Source organism: Podarcis bocagei, assembly GCF_964188305.1.
Source record: "Podarcis bocagei genome assembly, chromosome: 8".
NCBI classification, from domain to species: Eukaryota; Metazoa; Chordata; class Lepidosauria; order Squamata; family Lacertidae; genus Podarcis; species Podarcis bocagei.
Window position 1 is genome coordinate 57,628,805 of NC_138133.1, and position 25,452 is coordinate 57,654,256.

At 43.0% G+C, this 25,452-nt stretch overlaps 1 protein-coding gene across 7 annotated transcripts in view; it reads left to right on the top strand.

The window, feature by feature from the left end:
* LOC308592858 (serine/threonine-protein kinase Sgk3) overlaps positions 1-25,452 on the top strand; it is a 57,333-nt gene that overhangs the window by 10,901 nt on the left and 20,980 nt on the right. For 5 of the 7 annotated variants that reach the window (XM_081204829.1, XM_081204830.1, XM_081204828.1 and 2 more), the window contains exon 2: positions 20,457-20,564. The gene's annotated coding sequence lies outside the window, so the exon portion shown is untranslated. Of the gene's footprint in view, positions 1-20,456; positions 20,565-20,979; positions 21,063-21,086; positions 21,185-25,452 lie in introns of those variants that run through there. The other 2 variants (XM_081204831.1, XM_081204832.1) reach the window with 2 other exon arrangements.

Consider the following 25,452-nt stretch of genomic DNA (forward strand, 5'->3'; position numbering starts at 1 on the left):
AGAGGGTATGATAAAAAGCTGCCCTCAGAAATACTACACCTCTTCACTTCCCAAAGCCTGGCAAAAGAAGCATGTTTTCCTCACAGAGGTGAGATGTACCCTGATGGTTCTGAAGTTTTATTGAAATAAACAGGCAGCTTGTCAACTAGGTATGCAGTGACACAGGTTGCAATGACTATAAAAGCATCCTGCTGCTGGAAGCTTGCTACTACGCCAGCGCATTTGGTTTTTAAAAGCAACCTATAAGCTATTGTGGATTATATCTAAGTATCTAAATGTTATCCAATTTTCCAGGGGAAGGAATGTGGAACATTAAGATATACACTGTAAATCATTTGCCCAGAGGACGTATTTGCTGCTGCCAAACTGAATCTGATTAATCTACAGTTCTATTTTTAATTATGTAAAAGTTGTTGATCCTCTACTTCTTCTTTTTTCTGTTTGAACCCTGACAAGTTTCTTGTGGAAGAGGCAGTTGATGTCTTACTGCCTCTGTCCACAACCTCCTTCATTGTCATTTTAGTTAGTGAAGACAGGAGATGGCTTTCAGGTAGGTGGGCTCTAGACAGGAGTGTAAGGACATAAATACTCAAGCAGCTTACAATGGGTGATATCCAACATTAGTCATACTTAAAGTAGACATCTGAAGGCAGCCCTGTACAGGGAAGTTGTTAATGTTTGATGTTTTATGCTTTTATATTTGTTGGAAGTGTCCCATAGTGGCTGGGGCAACCCAGTCAGATGGGTAGGGTACAAATTATAAAAATATTTATTATTATTAGACTAATTGAAACCAGTGGGTTTCAGATACTTAGGTCAATTGATTTCAGTGGATCTGCTCTACATATGACTTAGCTGGATTTTACCGAGGGGATTTACAAAGCACTAACACAGCTGTAGAGAGAAAAGAGCAATAGGACATAGACATTTTTCTGTAATTTACTGAGTTGTCAGGAAAGCATTTTTAATCTGTAATAATATTCTGCATTGCACTTGAACCGGAGTGTGTATGAAGGGGAAGGGAGGAATTGTGCCTCCATTTTTAAAAGAAGGGTTGTTAGTACGTTGCATAGCAGATGAATAGGATTCTTCATGCACTCATCTGCTGCCAAACACTGATGTTATTTGAAAACAAAGACTTTCTTCAGAGCAAAGTTTAGGCTGGCATGGCTATGAATCCCAGAATTATTTTACATTTGGATGAAAACAGTGGTGCCCTTGTACGTGTAGAGTGCTGGAAAGCTGCTCATCCCCAAGTCAAACCCTGGTAAGCAACTCTTTTTAATCTTGTTTGCAAATCCACTGTTCTCCTGGTAGATACTGAAAAACAAACTTGAAATTAAAAACTAAATTTGGGCTAAAACTATTCGAGCCTATAACAGAAATTGGCAGTCTCCTAGGCCGTGCAAGTTGATCAGTCACAGACAATTGCATTCATGCACAACTATGGCTGCAAAAGTGAGAAGCAGGTATGTTGAGTGTCCAGTTTCTGCATGTGTGTGTATTGGTATAACAACTTTGAGGCAAGGGAGTGAGTTATGCAGCCATCCATTTAGGTGAGAGCCAAACTAGACATGGAGAAACTGTGTTAAAACACCTGTTTGTTCTGTTCATCTATAAAGTGGGAATGGAAGTAGCCTATGCTTTGAACAAGGGACGCGGGTGGTGCTGTGGGTTAAACCACAGAGCCTAGGACTTGCAGATCAGAAGGTCGGCGGTTCAAATCCCTGCAACGGGGTGAGCTCCCATTGCTTGGTCCCTGCTCCTGCCAACCTAGCAGTTCGAAAGCACGTCAAAGTGCAAGTAGATAAATAGGTACCGCTCCAGCGGGAAGGTAAACGGCATTTCCGTGCGCTGCTCTGGTTCACCAGAAGCGGCTTAGTCATGCTGGCCACATGACCAGGAAGCTGTACGCCGGCTCCCTCGGCCAATAAAGCGAGATGAGCGCCGCAACCCCAGAGTCGGTCACGACTGGACCTAATGGTCAGGGGTCCCCTTTACCCTTTATGCTTTGCACAGGGGCTTGGGAATTTTTCTCAGCCCGGGGGCCACATTCCTTTCTAGGCAACCTTTTGGGGGCCACACGCCAGTGGTGGATTGGGCCAGAAGCAAAAGCAGGCAGAGCAACAAATGTTCATTTTATGTTTGTACAGTAGGTTTATTTCTTTTTTTATTAATATTTTATTAAGGGTTTTCTTGTTTACAGTGTAAGTGTAGTGCCTCGTATTTTTTCCCCCTCCATGTAACGTTTCTACAAATCCGTTTCATTTGTTGAGGCATTAGGGGGAGAAGAAAAAAAGAAAAAAAGAAAAAAAGAAAGGGGGGTGGAGGGAGGGGAGATGGATGGGGGTGGGGTCGGGTAGCGGTGTTTCTATTATGCTTAATGTATGTAGAGTTTGGTGTCAGCGTGCTTGTGTTGTTCACTTGTGTTCCTTTCAGTAGGTTTCTTTCTACACAAAAATTCATGACAGAGTTAAAGGGCACATTTAAACCAGGCAAAAGCATTCAAGGCCAATGAGGAGTTAGGATCAGGGAGAAGTGATGCGGCCTGCCCCATCACTGTCCCTTAGTTCCACTATTTATATGGCTGTCAGAGTTGCAAGTATCTCAGATGCAACATGGACAAGTTAACGTCAAGGATAGCAAATAGGATTATAACATGATCCAACAGCCTAATTTTCATTTTGTTATCACCTGAATTCTCCCTTATGGGACATCTAGTTTGGGACATCTAGTATGGGACATCTAGTTTGGCCCTACATTAATAATACTGATTTTAGAATGAGCCTTTAAATTATCTGTCTTCTGTTCCTAATCTGCATGTGATTTTTGACTTCTTAAATATTAAAGATGGGTTGGGTATACTAGGTTTGCTAGGCCAACCTTATAAATTGGGAACAGTAGGAAGCTGAGGAAGTTTCCCCCTCATTTCATAGCAAGAGTTGAAAATGCAAAATAGCTAGGAACTTGCAACAGTAGACTAAAGAAGTTGAATGGGTTGCTAGATTCTCAGCTCAAAGTGACGAATAGTCACTTATTAGTGCAAGGAAGGTCTGATTAGATCTATCCAGAGGTATTCAAGTACAGCTTGACTTCATTTATTTTAAAGGCCTCATTTGTTAGATGCTGGAGTAAGATTTCCTTATCACCTTGTTTTGACTCTGATGGCATTTCTTGGCAATGCAACCTATTTGGAGATGTTTGTGGAATTTCAGTGGTTGCCTTACAGGGCTGGCATAAATTTCAAGCATTCTCTTATTTTACTTGTGAAGCGCTATTCAGAGTGGATTTGGGGAGTAAAGAGCTGTCTCTGATACCAAGATAATGGAAAATCCTACTAAGATGTAGCATCATTCCACAGATGTGTATTAGACCACCATCTGCGTAATTCATAATTACTCTAACACAAAGTTCAGCCTCCTAATGTAATGGAGGGCATTGAGGGTTTATTTTTAGTGGAGTAACTGGTTTTTTGACAACAGTTTTTAGAAGATGGATTCAACCAGGAGGTGTAGGGAGCTGAGATCTTGCCATGTTGAAGCAAACAAATGGCTAATTACCAAAAGCCAGTTAGCTGTGCCTTTGCAACATCACCATCATATCAATATGGTCATGAGAATGAACTTTCAGTATCCTTTTATAACTGTCTAAAGCAAAATAAGCAAACCTTTAAAGTTTCTGATCTTTTTGGAAAGCTATATATCTTTAAAAAATGATCTAAACCTAATTATCAATTTTTTCACACAAATTCCTTTTTATTTAGAATGTATAGTACACAGCTGAGCATTAAAGAGAGAACCATTTTGTTACTATCATAAACTCAATAGGCTGCAAGATTTCCTACTTACTTACTTTTGCATTCTTTTTGGTTCAACTTAATTTTTCAAGTTCAAGTCTGAGCATATCCAGACTTGACTACTGTTTGGAATCTTCTCTGCTACAGTAGCTGTAAGTTTCTGTCGTTTTATAAGAGAAGATTATATGTGAGATAATTAGGTGCCAGATTGTAGGTCCTCAGTTTATTCTCTTTGTAGACTAGAAATGTGTTTTGTTTTGTTTCTTTTAAAAAGAAGAAGTAAGGGTGTGAAGTTTTTTGTTCGTTTCATTTTGTTCTTGGTAAATTATGATGAAATGTCCTTCACACAGGAAATAAAGAAAGAGAGATTTCTTCAGGAACTAAATTCTCTCTCTCGCTACTCATTGTTTTGGATCTACCAAGTTCTCCCCCTCCCATTTTCCTTCTTTTATTTGTCCATCATATGATCCCTAGAGTTAATCAAATTATTTTTCATGCCTGAAGTCTACTGCTTGTTTTAAAGTGATCATGAGAGTTGGTTTACATTTTCCGCAACTGACGTTTTATAAGTTCACACTACCCCATCTCTGTGTGTCACAGATAACTCTGTAAATATATCAGTCACTTCTCCTGAGATGAAACAGAGGTGATTTCAGAGCCCTTTAATGAACAGGAACACTTTGTCCCACTTTTATCTTATTTCAGCACGCTAGTCTTGAGCACAAGTGAGTTGCTTCTAAGAGTGATAGTAGCATGACTGTACCTTGTATCATTAGAAGCTGTTTAAAATGTGTGTTGATGTAATATTTGCTATTTGATACATTAATAAGTCACGATCTAAACTCAAATTGCATGACTAACTCTGAGTACCCCACCCAATGGTGCTTTTAACTTAATATTTTCTTTTTAGAAAAACCACCCATACTCTCTGTGCTTTCTGGCAAATAGACTTTTGAAACTTAGAAGTCTCAGTTTCTAGAGGAGTAGCTGCATTAGTTTGTTGCAATAAAAACAACAGTGTCTTGTGACACCTTCAAGTCAAACTTTAACGTTTCAGGCATTTTCTGCACTTTAACTGTAAACTTTCCAGATCCCTATGACACCAAGCTTTGAGGTTACTTCAGTTTCTTTTTTCACTGCACCTGTCATAATTGGTGGGGTGTTGAGGAGGTCATAATAGATTGGTTAGGTAGCTGTATCAAGACCACCACCACCCCCCAAAATTTGGGAGTTAGCTACCCCTGCTTTAGGCAGAACTAAGTACCTCTCCACTGGAGTTGTAGCCACAAGATGGCCTACCAAACAAATTTTGGCTTTTTACAATGCCTACGTGAAATGATTGTGTTAGTGTTCCACAATGCACCAGCTCAGTTTTAAATCTAGCAGTGTCTTGTCATTGACACATAGTAATTATATAGTAATCTTTATGGTAAAATTACTATCCCCAGGCAAATGGTACTTGACTGCAGCAGAAGCTCACGTGGTATTTATGGGGTGGAGTGGGGAGTACCGTATTTTTCGCCCCATAAGACGCACCGGCCCATAAGACGCACCTAGATTTTAGGGGGGGAAATGAAGGAAAAATTTTTTATTTCCCCCCCAGGTGCGCTGCGCTACACCAGGAGCTTGGGGCGTGCGGAGCTCAGCGCGCCCCAAGCTTCTGCGTGCCGGCAAGCAGTCCGCTGCCGCCCCAAGCCTTGCGCACCCGGCGGGACCTCCTGCCGGGTGCGGGAGGCTTGGGGCGGCAGCGGACTGCTTGCCGGCATGCAGAAGCTTGGGGCGCGCTGACCTCAGCACGCCCCAAGCTTCTAGGTGCGCGCAAGCAGTCCGCTGCCGCCCCAAGCCTTGCGCACCCGGCGGGACCTCCTGCCGGGTGCGGGAGGCTTGGGGCGGCAGCGGACTGCTTGCCGGCATGCAGAAGCTTGGGGCGCGCTGACCTCAGCACGCCCCAAGCTTCTAGGTGCGCGCAAGCAGTCCGCTGCCGCCCCAAGCCTTGCGCACCCTGCCTTCAGGGCGCCCGACGCTCCGAGAAGCAGGCTGCTATCCGCAGCCTAGGCAACCCTGTGGGACCTCCCACAGGGCTGCCTGGGCGGCGGAATTGTTCCCGAAGCGTCGGGCACTCTGCCTTCAGGGCGCCCGACGCTCCGAGAAGCAGGCTGCTATCCGCAGCCTAGGCAACCCTGTGGGACCTCCCACAGGGCTGCCTGGGCGGCGGAATTGTTCCCGAAGCGTCGGGCGCTCTGCCTTCAGGGCGCCCGACGCTCCGAGAAGCAGGCTGCTATCCGCAGCCTAGGCAACCCTGTGGGACCTCCCACAGGGCTGCCTGGGCTGCGGAATGGTTCCCGAAGCGTCGGGCGCTCTGCCTTCAGGGCGCCCGACGCTCCGAGAAGCAGGCTGCTATCCGCAGCCTAGGCAACCCTGTGGGACCTCCCACAGGGCTGCCTGGGCGGCGGAATTGTTCCCGAAGCGTCGGGCACTCTGCCTTCAGGGCGCCCGACGCTCCGAGAAGCAGGCTGCTATCCGCAGCCTAGGCAACCCTGTGGGACCTCCCACAGGGCTGCCTGGGCGGCGGAATTGTTCCCGAAGCGTCGGGCGCTCTGCCTTCAGGGCGCCCGACGCTCCGAGAAGCAGGCTGCTATCCGCAGCCTAGGCAACCCTGTGGGACCTCCCACAGGGCTGCCTGGGCGGCGGATATCTTCCTGAAGCCTGGAGAGCGAGAGGGGTCGGTGCGCACCGACCCCTCTCGCTCTTCAAGCTTCAGCGAAAGCCTGCATTCGCCCCATAAGACGCACCCAGATTTTCCCTTCATTTTTGGAGGGGAAAAAGTGCGTCTTATGGGGTGAAAAATACGGTATTTTGAAAGTATTATATAAGTGCTTACATGAGGTCTATTTCTGTTTTATAAAGAGCAGAATTCTCTTTGTATTGTGGGCCACACAATTCTGAATTTTGTAGAAGATCATGCATTTAATACCTTGCATCATATAGTACTTGTTTTGCTTGTTACTTCAGTCCCTAAAATTTATTAATTTTCCCCATTTCTTTCTTGCCTTTTATGTATATTTTACAATTTATTTTAGCCTCTTTATGGCAGGGAGTAGGGAATCTGTAGCCTTCAGGTGTTGGACCAGTGGTGCCATCTCCAACATTGGGCCCAACCTCTGTGCATTGAGTGAAGGTCTCAAGGGAGAGCAGCATTCCTGTTCATAGGGAAGAGCTTTCATGGGTACAGCCAGCATCCCTTTTCAGAACTTTACTCAGTGTACAGAGCTTGGAGCACAGATCCTGGAGGGCAGGAGATGCTTTTCTTTAGCTGCGTGGAGCCCTTTCGCACAAGAAACACTTGAATGTGGGAATCTGAAACCCATCTTTACAGCTCATGAATGTGCCTGAGTGCTACTGCTCTAATTAGAGACCCAGCCATTGTAATATTTGGAACTTGTCTTGTAATTTAAGTCTTGTCTTTAATTCCTCTGTTTCAGCTGCAAAGAAGAAAGCATTAGCACTTACTTAAATTTCTAATTTAGGCATTGTGTTAACAAGCAGGAGTGAAGGTCTGGTCACACATGACACCAGAGCTGAAAAGAGACATAATATTTTTAGAGCAATGGGTCTGATTTGGGAGCAAGCACCCTTGCCATTTTTAAATCCTATTCTTCCTCCAGGGCTAAGTCCTTGGGGTGTGGGGACAGCTTTGCAAGTTCTTCTCAGATGTTCTTTCTGCCTTCACCTTAAAAGTGTATTTGTACTTCTCTCATTTTTCAGCATATGTTGGAGCATGGCCACTGTGGGACAGAAGAAAGGCAGCCATTTAAAAAACGACAGCTGTAAATTCATATTCGCAATATGGCTGCAGAAATGCAAAACAAACGAAAAGACACACAGCTTATAGTTTTATGTGAAAAGATCATGGGTTTTTAGAAACATTAAAAACTAAAATATATGCAGCCCGTTTAGTAGAAGAGGCAAGTCAGTTTGCTTTCCCTTGTGTAAACTGAGCTGCTTCCTTGCTTGCATTGAGGGGACAGCTTTGAAATTGAGGAGCACTCTGTGCATGTTAGATGATGTCTTTACAGCAGTGTAGCCCTAAAGCCTGGCTGATTGCTGGCAGCTGAATTAATCAATAGTTTCACTCCTATCAAAGTGATTTCACAGGAGACTTCTGATTTTACCTCTCCCTGCAACGGACGTGCTCTGTGGGTGCTCCGTGTAGGAGCGATTATTGGAGGGATTTCTGGGGCTACGCGACTCCTAAAAGACCCTGAGCTGAAATATATCCAGCGGCGTCGGAAAGGGACCTCAGTATTCTACGCCTTTTCGGGCGAAAGAACAGGGAGACCCAGGCGCATCAAAGTGATTTCACAAGATCAGCCTTCACTTAGCAGGCACTCTCCAGATCTTTTTGCAGTGCAGCTTCCAGTGGCCTCAGCCAGCACAACTGTGCTGAATGAAGTTGTAGTCCAAAACATCTGGACGACACCACCTAAGGGAAGGCTGCCCAATATAATTTCCTAAGTGCTGGAATATGCATGTCAAGTAACTTGGAGCAATGGTGCTTCCTTTAGAAATACAGAAACATTATGCAGTGTTATAATACTGCATCTTCTAGCACATAAGACCATGTGGTTTTAGTTTACTCAATCAATTTCCTACCCTAGAGTGATTCTTCTTACATATGCACATCATTTAGTGAGAAACAGGAATGAGAAATATATTTATTATTTTGTGTATGTTCGGTTTCTGAACGTAATTCGTTCCAGAAAACCGTTCGAGTTCCGAAACATTCGAAAACCGAAAACTCAATACAGAAGCCTCAAAACGGAAAAATTAATACGAATAAACTCAATAAGGAAGCCGCTTTGGAAGTTCGACTTCCAAGGCGTGTTTGAAAACAGAAGCATTTACTTCTAGGTTTATGGCGTTTGAGTTCCGAAACATTCATCAACGGAGGAGTTCGAAAACCGAGGTTCCACTGTATTAGCAAATTTGATCAAACTTTGATAACAGCTAAGATTTTCAACCAGAGTTAAATGTTGCAAAGGTAGGTTTACGATGTCATCTTTGACAAATGTAACCAGTCTTCTCACAGGTGAATGTATTAGTCACAGACCTCACAGTGCTCCCTGCTAAGCTGAATTCATTAATATAATTTCAAGAACGTGGTTTAGAAACTGAATACCAAAGAGAGGGAATGCATCAGAGAAATTAAGTGTTTTATGCTCGGGATAATGCCTACTGATTTAGCAGTACGTTATTAGGTACTATGATATGCACAGTGTTTGTGCATGTGGGGTGGTGGTGGTATGTAATTGTGATGAGAGACTGTTTTAAACTGGCATTCTAAGTTAGCATTCAACTGCTTCATTTTTCCGCTTCACTTTAGTTAGGGCGATAAACGTTGGGAAGCTAAAATTCTGCATGTGTTCCTAGATGAATAAGGAACTTCAAACAGGTGGTATATGCATGTTTTCCTGAGTGGGGGAAAAAAACTTGATTGAGAAACCAGCAATATTCATGTGAAGTCCCAAGCAGGCTCCTGGCAATTGTGCCAATTGTCTGTTCAGATGGGAGAGCACAGATGGCTTAACCGAACCATCTACTCTTCTCTAAAAACAGGATTGATCCTACTGCCAACTGTTTGGTGCTGCGTGCTGCTGTTTTCTGCAACAGTGCTCACATTCCTCTGCTTAATTGTGCCAGAAATACTGCTGATAACTAAAAGACTCAAACTGAAGCGAGAAAACATTTGAAAGCATAACTCCTGCTTTCCCTTCTCCTTCCCGCTTTCCCCAACTTGTAAAAATAAGGGAGCTTGGCTAGAACCTTTTATACCTGATAGGTTAGTTCTCTAAATGCAGGACTTTAAAAAACCCCCACAAACCATCAGGGAAGCATTTAAATCTGCCGTCAATCTCTTCTGTAACCCAAAGTAGTCCTGTCCTTGCTAAGACCCCCTGAACCCCAGGAGAGATTTGGGTGCCAGAGGAAGCAGCTTCTAGGGGCAGAAGGGAGTGGGACAGTCACGTTCCTCCCATACAGCCAATTCTTTCTGGGGGGAAAATCCATGTTTATTTTAACACTGTTCAAGGAAGCATGCTTAGAATTGCAATCATATTTTCCAGTTTTCTTCTGTGAAAAGTGCTTTTCCTTTAAATTGTCACAAGGTCTAGCAATAGGTAGGAAGCAGGGAACAGTGAGCTGCTTGTCTGGGTTGGATCCTGCTCCCAGTCTCTAGTGTACACTTGGTCCTTAAGTTTCATTTTTCATTTCTGGCCAAACTGCTGTAAATGTCAAGCACATTTTCTCCTGAAGAAAAGCTTCAAGTGTTGGTAATTGCTGTGTCAGTGCAATTTTTCAGATTTTTGTTTCGTCGCCTGCCACCATACTTATGTTGACATTTCCCTACTTTACTAATTTATGGCTTTTGTCAAATGCACTGCAGACGACACCCAAATTATATTTTGAGTTATGGAGATGGTGTTGATTTTTTCAATGGAGAGGTGCAGAAGCAATGCATTGCGCTTCAGACAACAGCATAAAGAAATGTGCTGGGGACTTTCATAAATATTGCAGTACCTAAAACAGGGCAGTTGCATAACTAGCAAAAGAGGCTGCCGTGCAGCTTGCTCTCATCGCTGCTTATCAACCTTGGCAAATGCAGTGGCACATCAAAAGCATCAGGATAGTTATCCACTCTTCCAAATACCATTCTTAGAGTAAAAAGGAAACACTGATTATGATATTTACAAAAAAAGCTGTGGGGAAAGCTGTTTTCTTAGCATTCAGCAGTCTGAAAAGAAACTGCATTTATCCTTGCTGGGTTAGAAAATATCTTATTAGTGTTGGATTCTGCATGTTTGTAGCAATGTAATATGTGCTTGGGTGACCCAGTAAAAGATTTGCGTTGCAATGCCATTAATTCAATCTCTTCCTGCGCATAAAAGGGAGGGGAGATTAGAATTAGGGATGGAGGAGAAATTTGATTTAGTTTGCATTGAAACCTAGATCTTTCAAATTTGTAGTTTCTAAAACATTATGAGAACTGAAGCACCTTCAAAATTTGCACTTATCCAAATTGTGCAATACAGCTCTCCAAACCAGTGTTTACAAAAATGTTTACATTAGGGGGACTGCGTATAAAAATGTATACATTAGTAAAAATAACATACAGAATGCATTATATGAGGAAGAATTGCTAGTAACAATGTGTGCATTATTTAAAACAGCAGACAAAAATGTGTTTATCAGGAGAAATGAGCTGACTAAAATGCTGACAAATTGCTGCAGATACCTTTAGGACTGGAAAAATGAGAAACAACAACCCTATGGCAGAGTGCGGTTGGTGTGGTCCGACCTGGGTGTCACCACTGAGGGGGGGGCAAAAGGCCGGCGGCACTCACCGCAGGCCCTCCAGCGCGCATGAGCCATGCGTCTCTCCTGGGAGAGATGTGGTGGCTTGGCAGCATGCAGGCTCTTCGCTATCCAAATGGTCCGCCCGCTGCCTCCCCCCCCCCCAGCTGTAGGGCAGCTGAGTGGGAGAAGGCAGATAGACTCCGGAGGCCCTGTGGTGTGCCATGCCCCTATGGGTGGCTTTCCCTGCTGCTGGGTGCGCTGCCCGAGCGGATTCCTCTACCGCTGCCCTGTGGTGCTACTCTTGTATTTAAAAGCTTCTAACCACATCATGGGCTTGATTGTAGGGTTCCTTCCAGTGGGGAGCAGATACCACGGAAAAAGACCCCCACAACTTGCTTCATCCATGTGGCTGACAGCCTTTAGATGGTACAGGTGGGCCCATGGGGAAAGCACTTAGAACAGCGACTGTGTCATCTTTAAAGGGTTGTTTGTTGTTCTGTTTTCACTGCCTTATGCCAAGAAGGCCTCAAGGCAACTTGAAGCAGAAATGCGGTATAAACAAATACAGTATAATATATCAAAGAAAAAACAACAAGGAACAATGACTAAAATATCCATGTACTTAATACAAAGACAATTAAAATCCCACAACCTCAGCATGCTCACCATAAACACAACAAAGCCAACAAACAGCCCCATGACTATTAAAAAAGAAAGATCAGCGCAATCAGATACCTGGGAGAAGAGGAAAGTCTTGACCTGGGGCCCTCCTTGCCAACTTTTCAGTGCTAGGCTTGTGAATCTTCCAAGTAAAAAGAGGTGCTTCATTTAACAGTTCTCCCTAAATTTGGTCTATCTGGGTTAAACTAAACCATTTTTTTTAACCATACAGTAACAGTAAATTGTATTCATGGGGCATCAAAAGTTTATTCTAATGCTTTTTTAATTTTACCTTGACAAAAGCAAGCTTTCTAGATAGTGGAGATGAGGCTTGCAACACCTGTTCAAAAATAAGAAAGCATAATTTAAAAATGCACAGTTCGTAAGTTGCAGGGAGAGAACCTCCCAAATTTACTTAATTCACAGCTTGTATTTGAGAGCTGCTAGTTCAGTGTTTTGATTGCTGTTTTATAATTAATCATGCCTGCCCATTTCTCTTTGAAGTTTTGTTTTTAAAAAACACTTCTGGTGACTCATTGAATTAAAACTTGGTGTAACGTTGGTAAGAATGCTGGCAGATATGCCTCAAAAACAGGATTTTATAAACTGATGCCTCTGCAATGTGGACACCGATAAGCTTCTGTTGACTCCACTTCAAAGGGTGTTGTTTCGTTTTGGGAAATCCAAAATGCTGATTTTGTGAAAGCAGAGCCTTTAAAAATTTTAAACAAGAGCAATGTGTTTGCATTTTCCTTGGTGGTAATTAGTTCAAGGGTGAATTTTTCCTATTCCCATTCAGAACTCAGAACAGCATTGTTTAGGAGAACATAAAAAGTCAGTATATTTACTTTTGTACATAATGTAATGAGAAAGCTTTTAGCATTAATTAGAAAATATTATTCTAGCAGGAATGCACCACCTTTTGCTCCAGACCCGTGATCATTTTGATCTGAGAGAGCTGCTGTGACCCAGAGTGATAGTAGGCTAGATGAACAAATAATCTGACCTGGCATAAGGCAGCTTCTGGCCTTCTATGATGGGCATGCATATGCGAACAAATTAACTCATACTCATTCCTCACTCTTTGTGGATAGACAACCCTGTTCAGTATAGTGTTTTGTAATATTCAATTAACTTTCTCTTCTGTAGTAATCCCTAACAGATGTCCAGGGCTGGATCTGTGCAGTTTGTGACACTGATTTTTTTTTAACCAGTCTTCAGTGAAGCTACATTTAGAAAACCTGATGTTAAATAATTCAGACATGCAGCATCATCATGGTTACTTGTGATTCAATCTGTTGTGATTCAATCCACTGAAATGTGCTACTCCTTGTAAAGAGTGGAAGGAAGAACTGCATGGAGTCGCGTGACAAAGACCCCTGTGAATTGCCCACATTGGTTTTTAGTGGCTTTCAGAAAACCACAAGTGGAAACATGGGAATTCCAACTAATATATCAACTTGTTAAATTTCTAGTTGACTTTTTGACTTAACTAGATGGACTAAGAGGAGAGCACTGTCCTCAATTTCTTGCCTGAAGGAGCGTCTCCACCCCCATTGTTCAGCCGGGACACTGAGGTCCAGCTCCGAGGGCCTTCTGGCAGTTCCCTCCCTGCGAGAAGTGAAGCTACAGGGAACCAGGCAGAAGGCCTTCTTGGTAGTGGTGACTGCCCTGTGGAACACCCTCCCATCAGATGTCAAGGAAATAAACAACTATCTGACTTTTAGAAGACATCTGAAGGCAACCTTTTTTAGGGAAGTTTTTAATATTTGATGTTTTAACTTCTTTTTTAATATTCTGTTTTGAGCCACCCAGAGTGGCTAGGGAAAGCCAGCCAGATGGGCTGGGTATGTATGTATGTATGTACAGTGGTACCTCTGGTTAAGTACTTAATTCGTTCCGGAGGTCCGTTCTTAACCTGAAGCACCACTTTAGTTAATGAGGCCTCCCGCTGCTGCTGGAGCACGATTTCTGTTCTCATCCTGAGGCAAAGTTCTTAACCCGAGGTACTATTTCTGGGTTAGCGGAGTCTGTAACCTGAAGCATATGTAACCTGAAGCATATGTAACCCGAGGTACCACTGTATAAATAAATAAAATTCCACTTATTTTTGCTATCTAGATTTTCTCTTTACTTTGTTTTGAAAAATTATAAGCTGCCCTTCAATTAAATGGTTCTCAAGGCAGTTTTCAAGCAATAAATAATAATGCTATATGTGCATATAGGGTCTTCTCACAGAAGCCGGTTTTGTGCAGCAAATGCACATCTGGTAGTAATCTGCTGTGCACATCTGACATCTTCTTCCTAGCCCCTTGCAGGAATATCTCCTTTTCCCTCCGTGTTTGGATCTGGGAAATGCAGGGCTCCCCTCCCCATGCACGTTCTCCCTCCCACCCACCCACCTAAACATACTGTTGTTGCAACCCTTTTTGGAATGTATTTATACAAATGTCACCGATATCTACTGGATATGGGATATGAAGTAGTGACAAGTGTTCACATTCATACTGCTCTATAAACTCCTATTTATTTGCTTAAACATTTTTCTAAAATGCCTTTGGCTGTGCACCACCCCTCCTGGAATGCTTTCCCAGCTGTGCTGGAATCTGTTAATTCTGATCTCATGCTATCTTCATGAGGATTAAGATGACCAGAATTCTGCCTCAGCCACACGGTGACACTTTCCAACATGATTCTATGTATGTAAGTCCTATTGGCATACATTTCAGAGGTTTGCAAATAATGTGAGTTTGGAGACACAAGCTTGTGTTGATGCCATAGCCAGTCATCATGCCTTGAGAACCTTAGAAAAGTATTGTAGGGACAGATCAGCCTCCAAGAATGGCCTGCCATTATTTCCCCCCTTCTGGAAGAAAAGATACCAGGGGGAATATTTAGCAGACCAGTGGCTAGAAGGGAAAGAAGGCCTGGTCTCCAGATGCTTTTGAAGTTCCAAATGCCACCAGTCAGACAGCAGAGCTCAGGGATGAAAGGAAGTGGAGTCCAACAACCTCTGGAGGTCCACGGGTTCCGAGCCCTGATTCCAAGCCCTTGCCCACCTGCCATTCCTGGGCTCTCAATCACAGCATTTGGTACTGTTTTTCATTTAACACAAAAAGTTGGAAGAGTGGCTCACATGTCCCCCATGTAATTTTCAGTTTAGCTCTCACTGTAAAAGGAAATGAAGCTATCTAGTGTGAGGAGGAAGGTCGATTATCTACACTACCAGCTTTAATTGTCATTCCCAATCCTGGGAACTGTGGTTATTTGGTAATATTCATGGCTAATGGACTTCGTCCTAGCAGTACACTGGGGCCAACCTAGGATGGGGGTGAAGCGTTGAAACAAGAGTCCATAAAGCCATCTAACGACTTAGCTTCCTTTGGTTGAAAAGACCTGCAATTTAAGAAGAGGAGCTATGAGGGACCTAATTTACACTGCTTATCAAAGGAGAACACTCCCATGAGCAGGTTTTTTGGTGGAGGCTGATTGGCAGTAAAGAGACTTGAGGGTTCTTAGCACCCTCACCATGAATAAACATTTATAAGACTTCTAGGGAGAAGCCCTGAGAGTTAAACAGACAGAAAACCGATATAAGTTTGTGGAACAGTTGTACCCAGTTTGTTTGCCTTTATTTCCCACTAGACATAGCAAAGGGAGGACAGTATGAACAGTAGGTTGTTGTTATTATTATTATTTTATTTATACCCCGCACATCTGGCTGGGTTTCCCTATGGGTGGCTTACAGAATATATAAAACATAATAAAGCATCACAACTTTAAAAACTTCCTGAAACAGGGCTGCCTTAAGACGTCTTCTAAAAGTTGTATAGTTCTTTGTCACCTGAAGGGAGGGCGTTCTACAGTGAGGGTGCCACTACTGAGAAAGCCCTCTGCCTAGTTCCCTGTAACTTCACTTCTCGCAGTGAGGGAATCAGCAGAAGACCCTCGGAGGAGGACCTCAGTGTCTGGGCTAAGTGAGACACTGTCTGGGGTGGAGACACTCCTTCAGGTATACTTGGCCCAGACAGTTTAGGGCTTTAAAGGTCAGCACCAACACTTGGATGTCAGTAGAGCAGGGGTAGTGAACCTGGTACCCTCCAGATGTCGCTTTACTTCAGCTCCCATCAGCCCCAGACAGCATGGCCAATGGAGATGGATGAGTCCCACAACTTGCCGGTGGTGGCACGTTGCTCTGCATATGCTCAAGGACACTTTCCTCTTTATCTAACCTCGAACTCGGCAGTCCTTATCTCTGCAACAGAATGTACTAGGTATTTGCATAATTTAGACCTTGAAGATAATTTATTTTGCTCCGTGAGCCAGAAAAGGTCGTCAAAAGAAACGTAGGACACTTTCAGGCAATGTGTAGACTCCTTTCTGCTGGTGTACGATTCTCCTCATTCTACTCTGTAGCTATTTCGATTCAATTTGTGATCTTGCCACTATCAAAATGTGTATTTTGTCCTGCTTGAGGGATATTGGTGTCTGCTTTTGGAATTTGCTGTAACTCTGATTTTCCTTTCCCTACCCCAGCAGACCACTTTAATGAACAGTGTAGGTTTATTCCTTAACCTATCCAGGTACTTTCTGAGTAGCCTTTGAGCCCCACCATCAAGTAGCTGCTACTGTCTAATTAGTCAGACTATTAGACTGCTTAATTAAAATCCTTTAATTAGAGGAATCCACTAATTAGGCAGAGCCAACTTTCTAGTAGCATATTAGACAGAACAAGCATGGGTGGGCCAATAAATCCAAGATCCAGTTAAAATTGAATTTATTTAACTTTATATGAGTTTAACAAGGCATTAATTAAATTTAAAAGTGGGAAAGCTTGTAAAGTGCTCCAAACACATAACAATACAAGCTTCCTATACTACATGGTTCCTGTGATGTTCTTTCTTCAGGAGGCTCCTTAACGTTCCTGGTTGCAGAAAATAACCACTTGTTCAAGTGCAAATCATGTTAAGTACGTGTACTCTTAAAATAAAGAGGCCTCAAGAAACACTCTCCCACACACACAAGCACACACTCCTGGTCTCTCTTTAATGATTAGCGTCTCAATCAAAGAGGAATATTTGCATTAGGCAGCAGAATCATCATAGGGAGAATGAAAGGGGCAGGGGGAAGCAATAGCAAGGCAGGACAGGTTTATACTAAGTACTCATACAAAAGTATGCAACATAGGGAAACTGTAAAGTTTCCTTGTGTTGAAATGGTGATGCCATAGCCTTTCCTGCTATGTAACTGGCTAATCCCTGGTTTGAGTACCCGTGCGAGACAAGTCTTCCTGCAGTAAGTTGAGCACATAAACGGACAACAGTGACAAGCAGCTGGCTTGCAAGGGGTGGGTGGGAATTTTGATAATTCTGCTGGTGGATGATGGACTTTAATGCACAAAGGAAACTGGCCTGCATCCACACATGGTCAAGGAAAACTGAAACTTTCAGTTGTAGAAATATGGGGCTGATGATCAGGTTAAACTGACACACTTGAAAAATCCAGTGAGTTTCCTTCACAGTTGTGTATTCATCCCTTTATGGTTTCAGTTCCTGGTTTTTGAAGTGGGGTGATGTTTTCAGTTCTCCCTTCTATTTACTGGGGAAAAAATCTTGCTTTGCTTGCAATCTGTGTGGCGAGTAACAATTAGACAAGCTGGTAGCTGAAGACTGCAAATGTAGCCTGATAAATTCCCACCCATTTATCTCCAGGACAAGTTGACAGCATGTTGTGGTTCTCCCCAGTAATTTCTGCGGTTTTGGAACTTGCACAGTCTGTTTTACAAGACAGTCTGTTTGCTGTTTTGAGACCTTTGAACTACATTCAGTCACTAGAAGTGTCACAGCTCAGCCACTGGCTGTATTATTCATGCAGTCAGGTGCTTTAAAGCTAGCAGGGCACATAGCCTTAATGTGACTATGAATTTTGAAGATCTGCTGTGCCTAGCAATTACCGTATTTTTCGCCCCATAAGACGCACCGGCCCATAAGACGCACCTAGTTTTTTGGGGGGGAAATAAAGGGGAAAAAATTATTTCCCCCCCAGGTGCGCTGCGCTACACCAGGAGCTTGGGGCGTGCGGAGCTCCGCGCGCCCCAAGCTTCTGCGTGCGCGCAAGCAGTCCGCTAGCCTTGGGAGAGCCGCGGGGCTCTCCCAGGGCTAGCGGATCGCTGCGCTACACCAGGAGCTTGGAGCGTGCTGAGCTCAGCGCGCCCCAAGCTTCTGCGTGCGCGCAAGCAGTCCGCTAGCCTTGGGAGAGCCGCGGGGCTCTCCCAGGGCTAGCGGATCGCTGCGCTACACCAGGAGCTTGGAGCGTGCTGAGCTCAGCGCGCCCCAAGCTTCTGCGTGCGCGCAAGCAGTCCGCTAGCCTTGGGAGAGCCGCGGGGCTCTCCCAGGGCTAGCGGATCGCTGCGCTACACCAGGAGCTTGGGGCGTGCTGAGCTCAGTGCACCCCAAGCTTCTAGGTGCGCGCAAGCAGTCCGCTAGCCTTGGGAGAGCGGCGGGGCTCTCCCAGGGCTAGCGGATCGCTGCGCTACACCAGACAGGCTGCCGCCCCAAGCCTCGCGCACCCGGTGGGACCTCCTGCCGGGTGCGCGAGGCTTGCAGACACTCGCCCGAAGCAGGGGGAACCCTCCCGAGGGCTCCCCGTGCTTCCGGCGACAGGCTGCCGCCCCAAGCCTCGCGCACCCGGTGGGACCTCCTGCCGGGCGCGCGAGGCTTGCAGGCATTTGCCCCATAAGACGCACCCCGATTTCCCCTTCATTTTTGGAGGGGAAAAAGTGCGTCTTATGGGGCGAAAAATACGGTAACCCTTATTCGTTTCAAAATTCCAAATAGATTTTCTTTGACTATAAATTCCTTTGGTTATAAATGCTCCAAAGGTTTCCCTGTCCCCAGCCCACAGATCTGATATTTCAGGCCTTTTAATTGAACACAAAAACATAGGGTAGTATTTCAGAGTACACCTATTGTTATTGATGGATCTAACTTAGTCATATTCATTTATTTCAATGGATCTACTTTGAGTAAAACTTAGTTGAATGCCATCTCTTTTCTGCGCGGTGTCATAGCAGGACTCAGTACAGAGATTTACTTCAGTTTTAAAGCAAACTATTTTTTTTTTGCCTTGAAACTGTAGACATACTCCAGAGTTCAGTGGAGAGAGGAACCTTGTCCATTTCACTTAAAAATGAAGTAAAAAATGTGGAATGCTCTACCTTTCTTCCGCTGTGCACACACACTGTTTTTGTTTTTCGTTGGGGGTGGGGATAAAAATTAAGCTAGATAAAATTTTCCTATGTGGGAAGACCCTCCACAGTTCCTTGAGTTGAAACTGATAAGGAACTTGTCAATTTCACCTCTTTTAGGCTTTTCTGTCTCTGGAGAAACAATAGCAGTGTCGCAGAAGCTGTTGTGTATGGTCAGGCAAAGCCTGTCCAGCAGCAACATTTAATGGGATGTGGATATGTTGATTGGCTGTTTTTATTGGAAAATCAATAAAAATGATTTATTTATTTTTTTAAAAAGAGTGATTGCATGCCCAGCTGCACGGTTCCCCGTTCCCACCCCTATGCGCCCAACCTCTAACAGGGTAGAATGAGTGGACATGACAACTGTCTGGGATTTAAAATGGCCACAACTTTATTGATTTCAGGTGTAGGTAAGCCTTGCCATAGGGATTGGGCATATATCCCTCTCAGCGCAATCAGTGCCATTGGGACAAGAAGGCAATCAGTGTCATTGGGGCTACACATTATGCAGTTGGAACAAGGCATGCATAGGCAAACTCTGGCCCTCCAGATGTTTGGGACTACAATTCCCATCACCCCTAGCTAACAGGACCAGTGGTCATGGATGATGGGAATTGTAGTCCCAAACATCTGGAGGGCCGGAGTTTGCCTTTGCTTGGAACAAGAGAATCAGACTAGCAGGTGTATAAGCAAGACCCAAAGTTGGACGTGCAGACCATGGGAAGTTGTTTTCATAGTTGACCAAGTTAACAGTTGTCCAGCATTTCTAAACTATTATTTGGGATCGCTCATGTTGTGATGCAAGGTAATAATTTTATGTCTCATGATGAGTGGTCTAGCTGTCCTGTTTTTACTCTGTAGTAAACGCACCATGTCATATTCATTTTTAAAGAAAAAACTTCTATGAATGAACAGCCTTCATTGAAAGTCTAATTTAATAAATTGTTGCAGAGTAGGTTTTTCACTCACCACAAGGAAGGCAGGTGCAGCTGTAAGCATAAACTATAAACCTATAATCAGCTATTACTGGTTACTGCAGAAGCAAGGAGTAAAGGCGAAAGAGAAACTAAATTCACAACTCAAGAAGGCCACTTAACTTCCTGGGCATAGATTCATTAACCTTTTGGTGACCTTTTCTCTCAGTACAATGAGTATTAATTAAAGACTGTTGCTTATTCCAACAGAGATAAGGTATTTAAGAATAGGCTTCTTTAAGAATTAGTAATAGTCTGAACTTGAATGTGCTTGGAATGTGCTTGAAGGTGCTATCAAAATTAATAACCAATTTACCAAATTTTCAATAGGGCTATACTAAATATGGACAAAAGTTGATTAAAGAGCTAATAAGTAATATTGGTTGGTTAGCCTCTTTTAACTTAATATTTTTGCTGTGTGTAGGTCTGTCCTGCAGCCAGAATTGATCTTTGCAAAGCTGTGGTTTGCAAGCTCTTCATCTCTGACGTTACCCATTGCTGGATTTGTACCTTGCTCCCAAGAGACTGAAAGGTAAGGGATCCCTGCAAATAATCTCACTCTGCTTACAGTTTCTTTTTTTTAACAGTTGTGCTTTGCTGTAAAGATGTACAATCCAAACTTTCCATATTACCTTTTTCCCCCGTGTTGAAATAAACATAATGGAAAAACCTTCATATAAACCAGGCATATCCAACTTTTAAGAGACTGAGATCTACTCCCACTATTAAAAAACTGGCAGTGATCTACCAAAGTTGTTGTGCTTTTGGGGAGCGGGTCCAGTGATCTACCATGGACATCCTGTGATCTACCAGTAGATTGTTGGACAACCCTGATATAAACTATTGATGGGGGAGGGGAAGAGTTGCAAGACTGCTGTGCTCCTTGAGATTCTAGCAGATGCTTTATGAAAGTCATTCATGCCACAGTTATGCTATGATTTTTACAGATGGGACCAAATCAAGATGAGATGTGGGAGCAGCATTGGTCTGTACAGACCACGCTTTTGCAAGGAAGTTCCCTTCTAAATCAGCAAGTATTCACTGCAGATTTCCCCCCTGTCTCACTAGCCTTGAATTACATTACATTCCTGGACTAGGAAAAGCCTGTTACTTAATGCTAATTCCTGGAATTCATGCCCTAGAGTCGTTCAGGTACAACATGTACTTGTTCTTCTTTAATCTTCTCTGAGTTGGAGGCACTTTATTCTTTTGACTTTTGAGTCGTTTGCTGGGTTTAGCAACTCGTTGGAAACAAAGGCAATAAGCTGTCTGAGCAGGGTCCACGTTGACATTTCTTGTGTACAGATTCCATTTAATGACGTTATTCTCGTTGTCAAATCCATAGTGATGGGACCACCATGGCAAGAGCTCAGAAAAATCCCAACCCCAACGAGTTCAAAACCTACATTCTTGTTATGGTCAAAGAAGTGTATCAAGACAAGGCAAGAAGTTCTCCTGCTTGGCTAAGGATTGGACATGATACCCACACAAATCAATATCTGCTGGAGAGAGAGGTCCTATCAGTGTACCACTCTGCTAGTTCATTTATGTATTAGATCTCTCACCTTTACTCCAAGGAGCTCAAGGTGGTGGCATACATGGTTTTCCCCCTTCCCATTTTATTCTCACCACAGCCTTGTGTGATAGGTTAGGCTGAGAGACAGTGACTGGTGCCCAAGGTCATGGCTGAATAGGAATTTGAACACTATCCTAGTCCAACATTCAAACTAGTATACCACCTGGGCTCTCTGTACTAATTATTTCTCTAATTATATGTTGCTGCAATGTCCACTTTGGCGGGCGGGCGGGGATACTTAGCAAACTTCTCTGATAATTCAGCCTCCTGCTCTATGTATGAACTCCACTTCATTTCTTGATGAAAACATGAATATGCATAGTATATTTGCATTTTAAAATACTATTGGATTGTTTGTGTAATAAAACCTTGGCTGAATTCTAAGATCTGACTGTTAATTGAAAGAAGGATGTTCTTAAGCAGAAAAGATAGCTAGAAACAACAGCTCAAGCCAGGATGCTAGGTGGTTTACAATACTTTATACATCTGTTCTTATTTCCTGTTTTCAGAGCTAGTAGCAGCTATTAATGGATTTCCATCTTTTCCAGATTCTCATGAATTGAGCTTGATTACTTTGTTTTGTTCTCCATATTCCACAAGAAACTCTGTAATCTTTAGAATGGCCTCTCTTATCTCTAAATGACTGAGAGTTATCCTCTGAGTGGGAACCTTGGTCTTAAATACTTCATAAAGGGAACAAAAGTCAAGTGATTGTTGCTGATTATTTTTATAGGTGTTAAAGGTGCTATTAACATTCTTGTTTGTCCTAACAACCAGCTTTGGGTGTAGGTTGCAGTTTTCCTTTCATAGATTAGAAACTGTGGCTGAGAGCTGGTGAGTTGCTTCTTAGCTAATGAAACACAGAAACCAGTGTTTTGTGTTAATGGGATAAATTAGGCCACAACTTTGTTGGTTACAGATGTGAGCGGTTTTGGCTTAGGCATTGGAACTGAACCGACTATATCTCTCCTCCCTGTCACACAGGTAGTCTCATAAGGGTCAACCACTGGTAGGGGGAGCGCTATTGATGTACATAAATTGTGAGGGCCCCCCCCAGGGGCCCTGATGGAATCGTGGCATGGCTGTAGCCCATACCCGGGCTTCGGACGGGAACCACACCCCTGGATCCCTTTAACAGAATACCCTTAAAGAGGAGGGGCAGCTGAAGGCCACAACCTCCCCCCCACAAACCATGTTTACAAATGCCTAACTGCCAAACCTTACAAAGTTGTGACAATTGCTACAAGGCAGGCGAAAACCATATGGCTGGTGCCAATTTGCTAAGTGGGAAAATTCCCACCTGCCCCCCGCGAACAGGCGACCAACCGTAGTCCATAGCAAGGCCAAGATGGAGAGCGCATAAAATTAGGGCGGGGGGGAGGGGGAGATCCGGCACAGTAGACAAAGGAGACCGAGCCCAGCCACGCAGAGGTTTAAATCCAGGTGAGCCGTGCCCCCAGTCGACCTGATTGGTCGGCCATGGAGCGTGACGCAGCCGGGAATCCAAATGATGCAGGCGGCATCACCATGCCTCCCCCCTGGGAAGGGGAGTGGTCTTGCCATCTATGGATGCCACTTACGCCACCTATGGATGCCTGTTCTGAAGACAGGTCTTAAAAGTCCAACATCCTCTGTCCAGAATTCCATACTGGTTCTTGTGGCTCTTTTCATATTTGCTGAAAACAATTGCTTGCATTTCCCCCTCCCTCTACAAAAATGGTTTAAAAGACAAGCGTGTCTGCACAGAAATCGGGGACATTTATTCACAGTGTGTACATGAATGTGGGCCTGAGAGTCTGCTTGTCTTAGAAATACGTATTAAAGTTATTCAAATGGATTGAAGTATGTTGTATTTCAATGAAAAGTTTTGTTTTATTTAAGTAATATTGTTTAAAGGCTTTTTTATTTTAAATGGCTTGCTCTAAAAATTAACCAATCTGAAAATTAACCGATTAACACACCAGAATGGCAGTACGTGAGCAAATATGAGTTAGCTTAGTTGCACAAAATAATTCTGACAGAAAAATAGGACACAATCTAGCTGTATTTATGCAATTTTCCATTGTGTGTGTGTTTTAATACAAGCAATTTAATCACATGTTTTAACTCTTAAATTAGTGAGACTGATCTACATTTGATTGATTTACATTTGCCTTGATCATGCTCTCAATTTTCGAGTAAGCCAGTGTAGATCAATAGAAAATATTTTTTCGTTGCTCTTGATAATGTATTGCTTTCTGTCAGTGCCTGCTAAATCCAAACAAACCTATTTTATAACCTTGAATTTCTCAGAAGCAACATAATTCTGAGCACAAAACTAAATTGGCTCATCATAATCTATATTTTAGTAGGATGTTTAAAGCAAGCCTCATAACTGAATTTTGAAGTGCTTTGTCACTTCAGCCAACACAAACATGGGTGTCTCCCTCACAGGAGAATTACATCACAGTGGCTTTATGGAAAAATGGGAGAGCACATACAATTGAAACATAGACTTCTATTTTAAGATGGGAACTATTGTAGGTGTATATTATTTAGACTGGGTATTATATGTTGACAACTTGAAACGGTATCAGCTTTACTAATATAATAACAATCATGTTCTCTGTGCCTAACAAGGGACCATAAGTGCTTTTTTTTTTTTAATGCTAGAGAAAGATTGCAATAACTACTGGCTTTTGAAAGAGAGAGGTAGCCATTGATACTTTGCTCCAGTTTGCCTTGTTGAAATCTGGGATCTTTAGTCCTAGACACAACTTGCCCTATAACTTCTTCAATCACTTTCTTAAATGTTGCAGATGGAGCTTCTACCAACATCTGTTTACATTCCTCAACTTTTTAAGATAAAGCCTGGAGAACAATTCTGTTAAACTTTGAAAGAACCATTATTTTAGTTTGCCCTGATGTAACATTATTTTGTGATTGTGGCTGTCTGACTGTTTTTTGTTTTCCTAATGGAGCAACTCAGTTTTCTGCATATTTTTGTATCTGTGTTGTTGCTGTAGATGCCTGCATATAATCATTTAAATTTGACCTAGTATAGCACTGCCTTGATCTATTTGGTCATACTTCTTTAAATGCCTTAGTGTACAGAGTAGGTCTTAATAAGCTTCCTGTTATAGTAGCACAAGTTAAACAGATAATTCACCCACTTTAGATTAATAACAAAACACATTTTAGGTACTGAACCACCACTTTTGGATGGTGATAGGAATATTCTTGTTCTTCAGAATTACCTTTCTATTATAAATATATAAGGCTATTTAAGAAAGAAAAAAAGAAAGAAAGATAAATTTATTGGGGATAAATTAAGCAAAATGGTCAGAGCACCAAAGCAAGAACCTCAAACTGCTGCCTCTAGAGCAACTCACTGGAGATAAGAGTCATTTGCACACTGTCAAAATGCAGAGAAGAGGAGCAGAATTGCACTCCCTACCTTAATGTGTTGACACCACCTTTTGTACACATGTACAAATTTATTTAATTTATATCCTGCCCTTCTTACCATAAGGGCCAATGAAGTATCATATGAGTAGGTTGTGGGAGATTTTAGCAGTCAAACCTAGTTGTATTTCAATGAAGTATTTTACCTGCATTATCTTACTGCTGTTGCATAAAGGAAAATGCATGACTGTGACCACAATTAAGTAAGTAAAGCATATTTAAACTTACTTCAAAGTGTGGTCTGCTTCAGTGCATGAGGGTGGGGGAATCAGCTGCTTCTTGCAGCTGAATATATTAAAATATTTAATAGCCTATTTCTATGCTTCATTAATCTGTCGAACAATGGGATTCAATACTCTGCTACTAGGGCTCTCTGTGTGCTAGCCCCGTGGTTTTAAAA